The sequence below is a fragment of the Grampus griseus genome (assembly GCF_964374135.1).
Source record: "Grampus griseus genome assembly, chromosome: 10".
NCBI classification, from domain to species: domain Eukaryota; kingdom Metazoa; phylum Chordata; class Mammalia; order Artiodactyla; family Delphinidae; genus Grampus; species Grampus griseus.
The window spans coordinates 37,955,810-37,967,921 of NC_139004.1; the positions used below are offsets into that span (position 1 = coordinate 37,955,810).

Consider the following 12,112-nt stretch of genomic DNA (forward strand, 5'->3'; position numbering starts at 1 on the left):
TTTTCACTTTCTTGATGGTGTCCTTTGTAGCACAAAAGTTTTTAATTTTCATGAAGTCTAATTTATCAAATTTTTTTTTATTGCTTTCAGTTTCACATAAGAAGACATTGCCTAATCCAAGGTCAGTGAAGATTTACCCCTGTGTTTTCTTCTAAGAGTTTGATAGTTTTCGCTCTTACACTGAGGTCTTTGGTCCATTTTGAGTTCCTTTTTGTATATTGTGTGAGGTAGGGTGTCCAACTTTGTAATCCTTTGCATATGGAGATCCAGCACCATTTGTTGAAAAGTCTGTTCTTTCTCCCATTGAATTGTCTTGGCACCTTTTTCAAATATCAATTGTCCATAAGTGTAAGAGTTTATTTATCAGCTCTCAATTCTATTCCATTGATCTATGTGTCTGTCCTCATCCTAGTACCACACTGCCTTGATTACTGTCACTTTGTAGTAAGTTTTAGAACCATGACGTGAGTCCTCCCAACTTTGTTCTTTTCAAGGTTGTTTTGGCTATTTTATTCTGTTTGCTGTGAACCTATAACTGCTCTTAAAAATAAAGTCTGTTTTTAAAAAAGGCCTCCTGAATTGTAATGTTGGGATTATGGTGAATTCTTTTCTCCTTTCTTTATTTCTCAAACTTTCTGTAATATATAACTATATTATATTTATAATTTTAAAAGTTTAAGTTTTGGCCAATAGAATACTTTTTTTTTTTTAACTCAAGAGACAACTCTTAGCTCTGTAGCTAAAAACCAGAGTTACCTAACTTCCCAGGAAGAATGTATGAAAGTGAAGAGCTGGGGCATAACGTTATGGTTAGAATGAGCCAGTCTCAGATTTAACACTCAGCTCCACGAATGCTCCTTTCTGTCGCCAGTTTCCTTCAGTTTCTTTTTCGCCTTCTCACTCTCCATTAAAAGCCCTCCCTCACACGCTAACTAAGACTCCTCAGAACATTTAGGTGAAATTTTTGGAATCTGGCTAGTCTGTATAATTGCCATTGAGAAATGGAAAGAATTGTGATTGAGTAGCATGGGGGCAAGGAGCCAGATAATGCAGTCTGAGCCACAGAAGTCACTTTGATGGAAGGCGAATTGGGGGGGGGGGAGTCATCCAAGTAGAGCTCTTTATGGCCTTCTCTGCCCTTGTTGTGTTCTGTCAATTTCTTTGCATCTGTATATGTTGTTTTCTTATGAAATCATATGCTGAGGGCAGAGATCTGCAGGTAGTGCTAGGCTAGTTAAAAGTTTAAATAGACACACAGAGAAACAAGCCCTGTAACTTGGTGACAGCCTGCTCTTCCTATGTTGTTTGTAAGTACCGCTACAGAGTTTGCATGTTCTAAAGTTTGGGGGCTTTCTTTCCAGTTGAAGCAGTATTAAAATCTCAGTTTATTATTATTTTTTTGCATATAATAGGTGTCCATTTGAGGTTTGTTCCAAAACAAAAGCAAGTTTTATAGACCTGCTAAAGACTGTTAATACCAGTGTCAACCACAAGCCAACTTTTTTGTAGCATTGTGACTTTGAAGTATTAAGATGATTAACAATGTATTTTTTTAGTTGAATTAATCAAAGGAAGGGGAAAACAGTTTTTAACTCAGATTTTTTAAAATTGTGGTATATTTATTAATGGCATTTAGAAATGTAAAATCATAATGTTTTTATTCTTATAAGGCTTAAACTCATCATTTTCTTACATAGATTAAAGAAAAAATGAGATACCACAATTATCCAAATTTCCAGAAATATGCACAAAATCATAGTTTTGATTGCTGTCTTAAGATCAAGTACCTGCCATTTTAGGAGAGAGATGTTTACTGTCAGTTACAGGCTTTGACTTTTGTATTGTTGTGGAAAAACAATATCCTTCAAATTTCAGACTGTCAAAATTAGTTCTAAATAATGTTTATTTTATAAGATATTTTCTTGCTGCTTGAAATTCCATTCATAGTACTTGTGTCTTTTTACTGTGTCTCCCTTTTTCTGGCTTAAAAATATACTTGTGGGCTTGTGCTTCTGGCCAAGGTGGAATAACAGAGATTGGATTTACTCTCTTGGCTGTAATCACATAACTAACAAACAAACAAACAAAAACCCCAGAAATACTATATGAAGCTTCAAATACTGACCAACTGGCAGCACAGGACAATGATTCCCAAGAAAGCAGAAACAAACAGATGAACCCTACAATTATCCTAGCTTACTGCCTGGAGAGAGTTTCTAGGCTGCAGCATAAGGAGGGGAATCCCAGATGGAGCCCATCAGTCTCCCTAGTTGAGGAGACAGAGCTGGAGGCCAAGGAGACTGTAGTTTGGAGAAGAGAGAGCTGCACAAGGAGGAAACTCCAAAGGTCTGCAGAGTCTCCCTTAAGTCTTCATATGAGTAACGATTAGTACTTATGTTGTATGGAAGCTACCTGAAGCCAGGAACCACCCAAAAGGAGTAGAGGGGATAATCCCTGATTCTTTTTCAGGGTTAAAAATAGTTTGTGTTCCCACCAGCCATAGGAAAAAACCTCATAAGTCACAGAACATTGGATAGAGTACTCTGAGGGTATTGCCCCAGCAGTGGTGCAAATGTAGACCTAAACTATAGACTGCTGTGATCCTTTCTAACAAAGCTTAAAAATAGGCCTCAAAAGGATCAAACTGTTTCCAAGTAATTTAACTGCATCCCAGAACAAAGCTCAATGTGTATAGTTATGCAAAAATATCTAGCACTGTATTGTCAAATAACAAGTGTTGGTGAGGATGTGGAGAAAAGGGAACCCTTGTGCACTGTTGGTGGGAATATAGATTGGTACAGCCACTATGGAAAACAGTATGGAGATTCTTCAGAAAATTAAAGATAGAACTACTATATGATCCAACAATTCCACTCCTGTGTATTTTTCCAAAGAAAACAAAATACTAATTAGAAAAGTTACGTGTACCCATATGTTCATTGCAGCATTATTTACAATAGCCAAGATATGGAAGCAACCTAGTTACCCATCAGTAGATGAAAGGTTAAAGAAGATGTGATCTTTATACCATTTGGACAACATGGATGTAGAGGGTATTCTATGGGAAATAAATCAGAGAGAGATAAATACTACATGATTTCACTTACATGTGGAATCTGAAAACAAAACAAATGAACAAACATAACAAAACAGAGACAGTGTTATAGATACAGAGAACAAATGGGGAGTTGCCAGAGAGGAGGGGAATAGGGGGAAGAAAGAAATAGGTGAGAGAAATTAAGAGGTACAGACTTCTGGTTGCAGAAAAAAATGAGTCAAGGGTATGAAATGTACAGTGTGGGGAATATAGTCAATAACTGTAATATCTTTGTATGGTGACCTATTGTAACTAGACTTATTGTGGTGATCATTAGACTTATTGTGATGATCATTTTGAAACATATAGAAATACCGCATCACTGTGTTGTGTAACAGGAACTAACATAGTGTTTTAGGTCAATTGTACTTCAAAAACAAACTCACAGAAAAAGAGACCAGCTTTGTGGTTACCAGAGGCAGGGGCAGGAGGAGGGGAATTGGATGCAGGCAGTCAAAAGGTATAAACTCCCAGTTATAGGATAAATGAGTACTAGGGATGTAATGTACAATATGATGAATATATTTAACACTACTGTATTTCATATAGGAAACTTGTTAAGAGAGTAAATCCTGAGAGTTCTCATCACAAGGAATTTTCTATTTCTTTAATTTTGTATCTGTATGAGATGATGGGTGTTCACTAAACTTATTGTGATAATTATTTCATGATATATGTAAGTCAAACCATTATGCTGTATACCTTCAACTTATACAGTGCTATATGTCAATTATATCTCAATAAAACTGGAGGAAAAAAATATCTAGCTCTCACCAAGGTAAAATTTACATTTGGCCTCCAGTCAAAAGCATCAGACTTGTAATGAAGCAATCCATGAGGAGGAAAATTAAAAAATAGAAACCGACCCAGAAATGACACAAGTGATAGAATTAGTGGACAAAAACATTAAAACAGTTTTGGCTATATGCCATATATTCAAGAAAGTAGAGGGAAGATTGAGAATGTTAAATGCAGATATAAAATACATTTGAGACGTAAATTGAACATCTAGAGATGAAAACTACAATGTGCAAGATGAAAAATAAACTACATGGGCTTTACAACAAATTAGTGCAAGAGAAAAGATTAGTAAACTTGAAGCCATAACAATACAAACTATCCAGAATAACACTCAGAAAGGAAATAAGAATAGGAAAAAATGAATAGAGCATCAGTGAGCTGTGAGACAACTTTAGGTAGCCTAATATATGCATAATTGTAGTCTCAAGGAGAGGAGGGGGTGCAGAAAATTTTTTTGAAGAAATAATGGTCAAAAATTTCCAAATTTGATAAAAACTATAAATCTAGAAATCTTAAAAAAAAAAGGAAAAATGGAACAAAGAACAGATGACAAATAGAAAACAAATAGCAAAACATTAGGTTTACACCAAACTATATCAATACTTATATTAGCTATAAACCATCTAAACAATCCAGTTAAACGGCAGAGCTTAATAGATTTGGTAAAAAAGCAAGACTCAACTGCATGTTGCCTACAAGAAACCTCTGATACGTAGTAAGATACAAATAGATTAAAAATAAAAGGTTGGGGGCTTCCCTGGTGGCGCAGTAGTTGAGAGCCCGCCTGCCGATGCAGGGGACATGGGTTCATGCCCCGTTCTGGGAAGATCCCACGTGCCGTGGAGCGGCTGGGCCCGTGAGCCATGGCTGCTGAGCCTGCGTGTCCGGAGCCTGTGCTCCACAACGGGAGAGGCCACAACAGTGAGAGGTCCATGTACCGCAAAAAAATAAATTAAAAAAAAGATAAGCAAATAGACCCATAGAATGGAAAATATCAATTAATTTTTGAGTATGGTGCCAAGTCAATTAAATGGAAAAAATTTTAGTCTTTTCAACAAATGGTGAGGAACAATTTGAGATTCATATACAAAAAACTAAATCCACACCGTATATCATATATAAAAGTTAATTCAAAATTGATCATAGACCTAAATGTAAAGCCCAAATCAATAAAATTTTTAGAAGAAAATATGTTTACCTTTGGGTTTGGTAAAGATTTTTAAGGTACAACACCAAAAGCATGATTTATAAAGGAAAAAAGATAAATTGGACTGTATCAATTAAGAACATCTCTTTGAAAGCCACCTTTAAGAGAATAAAAGGACAAGTCACAGACTGGGAGAAAATATTCGCAAATCACATTATCTAATTAAAAGCTTGTATTCACATTATATAAGGAGCTCTCAAAACTTAATAATAAGAAAACTCAGTCAAAAATAGACAAAAGATTGGAACAGCTCACCAAAGATACATGGGTGGCAAATCAGCCCATGAAAAGATGATGAACACCACTAGTCATTAGGAAAATGCCGATTAAAATCACAGATACCACTACATACATGTTAGAATGTCTTCAGTTAAAAAGGCTTATAGTACCAAGTGTTAGTGAGGATGTGGAACAACTGAAACTCTTACACACTTCTGGTGGGAACACAATATGGTACATCCACTTTGGAAAACAGTTTGCTACTTTCTTAAAGACCTAAAATGTGCACCTACTCTGTGATTTAGCCATTCCACTCCTAGGCATTTATCTAAGAGAAATGAATGCATATGACTACATGAAGATTTGTACCCAAATATTCATAGCAGCTTTATTTGTAATAGACAAAAACGGAAAACAATCCAAATGTGCATTAACAGGCAAATCACCCAAATGTGCATCAACAGGCAAACATTTAGCACTGTCTCTGTACAATGGAATACTACTCAGCAATAAAAAGGAATGGACTTGATACATGCAACAATGTATTTTATTCTCTATTACAGTAGGAGAAAGAAGTCAGGGAAAAAAGACATTATTCCATTTATATGAAATTCTATAAAATACAGACTCTTCAGAAAGCAAATCAGAGATTGCTCTGACGTGAGCCAGAGAGGAATGAATTTTAAAGAGACACAAGGAAACTTTTGTGGGTGACAAATATATTCATTATCTTGATTGTAGTGATGGCTTTATGGATAATATATACATATGTCAAAACATACAAACTTAAAACTTGTATACTTTAAATATAGGAAGTTTATTGTCACCAAATCTGTTTAAAAAATGTACTTGTGTGTTCTTCAACATTTATAGCAAGCTGTTTAAATTTCAGAAGCACATAAGGGACTCAGAATAATTTTAAAAATAATTTGTCAGTGATTAAGTTTGATGAGGTGGGAAAACCTGCATTGTATATATCAAGTTTACTTATAATTCTAACTTATTACAAAATCGAGAAACTGAATAAATGTTCCAATTTGGGCTTTCTGAAATTCTGAAGAATTTTTTAGAATAATAATGATCAAATGTTAGATTTAATTGTATTGTCATATTAGAACACTGTAATCCAACTGGATGATAAATAAAGGGAGAGAGGGGAAAGAATGTTGAAAGAGCCCTAAGTGTAAAATGGAGGAAGTCAACAGAATTCTAGGCTTGGGAGAAATTCTTATGATATTGTTTGGATGACTAGGTATCTATGGTAGATAGTATTGAATAATGGCCCCCTCAAAGACGCCCACATCCTAATCCCTGAAATTTGTTAACATGTTACCTTACAGAGTAGAAGGGACTTTGCAGATATGATCAAGGTTAAAGACTTTGAGGTGGGGAAATTATCCTGGATTATCCAGATGAGCCCAACATAATCACATGGATTCTTAAGAAATTTAAGAAAGCAGGGAAACTTTCCCAGCTGTGGCCAGAGGGAGATGTGACTAATAGGAGAATGATGAGAGAGATACAATATTGCTGGCTTTGAAAATGGAGGAAGGGGGGCCGTGAGCCTAGGAACGTGGATAGCCTCTAGAGTCTGGAAAAAAGGAAATTCTCTCCTAGAGCCTCCAGAAGGAATGCAGCCCTGCTAACACCTTGATTTTAGCCCAGTGAGACCCATTTCTGACTTCTGCCCTCCAGAGCTGTAACATAATAAGTGCGTATTGTTTAAGCCATTATGTTGGTGACAGTTGTTGTGGCAGCTGTAGAAAATATCTAAGGGAATAAACCTCAGAATAATGTTTTGCCACAGGGTTGCAGTAGAAAGTGAACTCTGTGATACTAGAATAACTTTTTCCATTCCTTGGGAATTGTTTTCCCTTCCACATATCAAACTTCATTGTCCTATAAGGTAAAATATGTACTTATTCATTAAAAAGTAATTCTAAATATTAGAGTTGGAATAAACCTTAACCCCCCTGAAATTTACAGATGGAGAAACTGAGTGAGGGCCAAAGATTCCAGAGCTAGTTACCAGTGGATTTGAGTTTAAATTTAGGCATGGTTCAATCCTCTCTCATATATACCCTTTAATTAGAAATTTGTTCTGGAAATATGGAATATATGAGTCATTCCAAAAAGGGTGTTTACTTAGGCAGGTAGACAAATCTTTATCTAGTTGACAGGATTAATTTATGAGATTAATTTGTCACTTTGGAAGGTCCTAACCCTAACCCTGACCCTGAGGAGAAGGAATAAGTCATTAACAAACTTCACTGTTCAATAACTAGATCTGCAGAGGAGGTACCAACTCAGAATGGAGGGGTTTGGGAGATGGCAGGGTCACATCAAAAATAAATTTTCCTTATTTCTTCCTGCCTAGGATGTGTTACAGCCTTATAGATTCAGTTTCCCCCCAGACTTCTCCCCAAACAGGAGTCTCTCCTGTTACGGAACATCCCCTTATTCTCAAAACCCAGTGCCCAGGCAGAGGCTCTGGTCGTCAAACTTGAGAGCAGCACTCTTTCCCTTCTCTCTCCTCAGTCCCTGTCCTCCTTCCATACTTTTGTGGAGGGATTTAAGGTGGCCAAGGGTTTTTTCCTTCTGTATTTAAGGATTTGATCACAGACACAAAATGCAGTTTATTCTTGTGCAGTTTTACTCTTGGACATATAATGGACCTTGGGAAACAGAGTGAAGCCATGTTTTAAACCTGCTTAATTTATGTTATAGTGCTTTAATGAAACTATAAGAGGAATGCAGTACTATACAAAAATTTTATCTTAGGTTTCTTCCTTCTGCAGTCCAGCTCTCTGAGCCATCTCTTCCTCCGGTTGCTATTTAGTGTATACTCAGAGATTGACAGCTAGGTGTGGTGCTCTGTTTTTGACTGCCCATGTTTAAGTCAAACTGATATAATTAATAAGATAAACCTGTTATGTGTATGTATGCATAGACATACACTTACAGTGCATTTCAGGGATGTAGTAATTATGCTAGGGTTTTCTTGATTACCACCCCTGATTAGAACAGAATATTATTTTTACTTTCATAGTTGAGCACTTAGGTACGGTGTAATTCTCCAGATTAGATTTTTCAGAGTAGATTAGAGAAGAAATACAGTCAACTGGTAATGATATTTCAGTGCTAATTCCTTGTAGTGTCTGCTATTTTACTGTCTTTATATCAGTTGCTTTTGAAAATCACAATTCATTTGCGTTTATCAACTGCCTCTTATATGCCATCCATTTACACTAGGTGTTGGGGGTTCAAAAATGAATAGCGGGGCTTCCCTGGTGGCGCAGTGGTTGAGAGTCTGCCTGCCGATGCAGGGGACGCGGGTTCGTGCCCCGGTCCAGGAAGATCCCACGTGCCGCGGAGCAGCTAGGCCCGTGAGCCATGGCCACTGAGCCTGCGCGTCCGGAGCCTGTGCTCCGCAACGGGAGAGGCCACAACAGTGAGAGGCCCACGTACCGCAAAAAAAAAAAAAAAAAAAAATGAATAGGACATGGGCTTCCCTGGTGGTGCAGTGGTTGAGAATCTGCCTGCCGATGCAGGGGACATGGGTTCGAGCCCTGGTCTGGGAGGATCCCACATGCCGCGGAGCAACTGGGCCCGTGAGCCACAACTACTGAGCCTGCGCGTCTGGAGCCTGTGCTCCGCAACGAGAGGCCACGACAGTGAGAGGCCCGCGCACCGTGATGAAGAGTGGCCCATGCTTGCCACAACTAGAGAAAGCCCTCGCACAGAAATGAAGACCCAACACGGCAAAAATAAATAAATTAATTAGTAAACTCCTACCCGCAACATCTTCTTTAAAAAAAAAAAAGAATAGGACACATTCTCTGCCTATACCATGTTTACAGACCTTTGCCATATGTTACCTTGCTGGCCTGTTCTTAGAAATCACCAGCAGACTTGGAATCAAACTGTTTGACCCTAATGAATCAACTCAAGTTAATAATCTACCACTGTAGCACAGGTAGAAATTTAATTTTTCTATTAAAACATGAATGGAGGCTCACTCCTACTGTGTTTACCCTTCCCAGAATGTAAGTTCCAGGGAGATGGAAATTATTACATCTGTACTGCCACAAGACCTAGTAATCAGAAGTGGGGCTGGGACGTTAAAAGTTTGAGAACCACGGTTGTACTTTCTTAGCAGTAACTGGAAGTGTACTTTTTTTGTTGTTTGTTTCTTTGTTGTTTTTTTTTTGTTTTTTTGCGGTACGCGGGCCTCTCACTGTTGTGGCCTCTCCTCCGCAGGAGCACAGGCTCCGGACGCGCAGTCTCCGGACACGCAGGCTCAGCGGCCATGGCCCACGGGCCCAGCTGCTCCGTGGCATGTGGGACCTTCCCAGACCGGGGCACGAACCCGTGTCCCCTGCATCGGCAGGCGGACTCTCAACCACTGCGCCACCAGGGAAGCCCTGGAAGTGTACTTTTATCTTAATTCCATGTAGAATCTGGTCACGCCCCAACGTGTACTGTCCCCCAGAGTTCTCTCCTGAGCGCAGGCCTTGTCTCTGACTGCCTTCTGGATGTCTCACAAGCATGAACTCTGCTCAACCAGATTTTGCTTCCTCTGCATAGGAGGCACTCCAAAATGTTTGAGTTAAATTGAACAGAAAGAATAAGTCCTGATGAGTGCAGCTGTGAAGTGTTTTCGTCTTTTTGTCCTAAGTTTTTTAAAAAAATCATGGAAGTAATATATACTTAGTGTTAAACTATTTAAATGATAAAAAATTTTATAAGTGAAAATCCCTTCTGAAACTCCTAAATCTCATTCTCCAGAGGTAACATTGTTTTAACTGTGGTTAAATATATTTTTCTTGTATATATAAGTAAATATACACCATTTTCTTCCTAAAAATAGGATCATACTACAAATTGTTCTGCAGCTTGCCATTCGCTTAATAGTCCATGTTGGATGTTGTTCCAACTTTCATGTCATTATTAGAAGCTTGCTTATCTGGAATAGATAAGATCTTGCCTGTTCCGTATTAATATTTCCAAAGTTTAGTTGTCTTAACTCTAAGGAAGAACAGTGATGAAAAAGACATTTTGGCATGTAATACGTAATATTTGCATAATTGTAAGCCAGTGCTCTAAAAAATGATTCTACACACCAAAATCTATAAATAACTGGGAAACGTGGTTGGTTCCTGCAAGCAATTATGATATACCACATTGTCTGTACCACATGTATTATCCCTTTGGAACATCCTCAAGTGATGTTGGTTTTGTTTACAGCCGGGAGAACCAAATCATCACTGGGCACTATGCATTGTAACAATACATTTCATTTATTACAATGGTATTCTTTTTTAGTGGATGGGCATCTACAAAATCCTTTCTCAGTTTAGTTGTTTTGATGTTTTTGGTGTTTAGACTCTTAGCTCAGTGATTCTCTTTAGATATACCTCATCCTTTTCAAAGACAGCATAATATTTTTATAGTATGAATTTGATAATTTTTATTTAAACATTCCTCTTGAGGAAGAGCTTTAGAATACTTTTATTTAGCCATATTAATTTAGCTGTAACTTAAGTGGCAGGGGGGGCGGTGGCGGTGGGATGAATTGGGAGATTGGGATTGACATGTATACACTAATATGTATAAAACGGATAACTAATAAGAACCTGCTGTATAAAAAAGTAAAATAAAATTCAAAAAAATAAGCAATCTATAAATGTTTAATTGATGAACAAATCTATGCCTTTGTTCTTCCTACTCTTGAATCATTACTTTTTTTGTTTTCCTGTGACTCTTTCCCTGTGTATTTAAGCTTGTCAAGTTCTTTCTTGTTCTTAAACCTTTGCTCTCCACTCCCCTTTCCACCAAAGCATTTTACTGTTTCCCTTTGTAAGCCTAGTAAAAGTCTCAAAATTCTCACATTTTGCATCTTATACATTCCCCTTATACTTTACATTCACAGTATGCTACCTTTCTCTCCTTTCCATTTCTTAACTTCTCAACCTTTACCACTGCCCAGTGCCTTTGGGAGATGCTAGGGGATATGTAAAATCAGCATTTTATTTTCCTTAAAAACTTTTTAGCCAAACACTTATTCATAGGAGATGTCCCATTTTATTGTAAGTAGAATCTTCAGAAATATTTGAAAGGTAATTGCATCCATAAAGTAAAGACATGCTAAGAAAAAATGAGCAATCAGATAATAAGAGAGTATATAGAAATAAATATTTTTAAAAATCCTTTGAACAAATTAAATGACACAGTGGGCATAGCTGACAACCAAATGGTGATCTAGAAATTCCATCAAAGGAGATCTCTTAGAATATAGAGCAAAAAGGCAAAGATGGAATTGAGGTGGTTTCTGGACCCTGTGTGTATATTAGAATCATCTGAGATGCTTTTTAAAAACACTGATGTCCTGACCACAGACCAGTTAAATCCAGACTCTCTGGGAGTGGGTCCAGGCATCAGTGGCTTTTTAAAGCTTCTCAGGTAATTCTTTTTTTTTTTTCCCTTGGTTCTTTGCTGTACTTTATTGTTTTGTTTTTTAAACATCTTTATTAGAGTATAATTGCTTTACAATGTTGTGTTAGTTTCTGCTGTATAACAAAGTGAATCAGGTATATGCATACGTATATCCCCATATCCCCTCCCTCTTGCGTCTCCCTCAGGTAATTCTAATATTTATCCCAGAAACATGTTTAGGAGACCTGAAGGATAGAACCAAGATGCCCAAAGTCTGTCTAATAAGACTTCTAGAAGCAGAGGACAGACAGTGAAGGAAAAGAAATATTAGTAGGAACTTTCCTGAGATCCTC

General features: G+C 37.4%; 1 protein-coding gene across 16 annotated transcripts in view; it reads left to right on the plus strand.

The window, feature by feature from the left end:
- The window catches only part of FKBP5 (FKBP prolyl isomerase 5), a 96,808-nt gene that overhangs the window by 20,982 nt on the left and 63,714 nt on the right, over positions 1–12,112 (plus strand). For 2 of the 16 annotated variants that reach the window (XM_082662655.1, XM_082662639.1), the window contains exon 3: positions 91–121. The exons of the other annotated variants lie outside the window; for them this stretch is intronic. The gene's annotated coding sequence lies outside the window, so the exon portion shown is untranslated. The remainder of the gene's footprint in view (positions 1–90; positions 122–12,112) is intronic. 16 annotated transcript variants of the gene reach the window in all.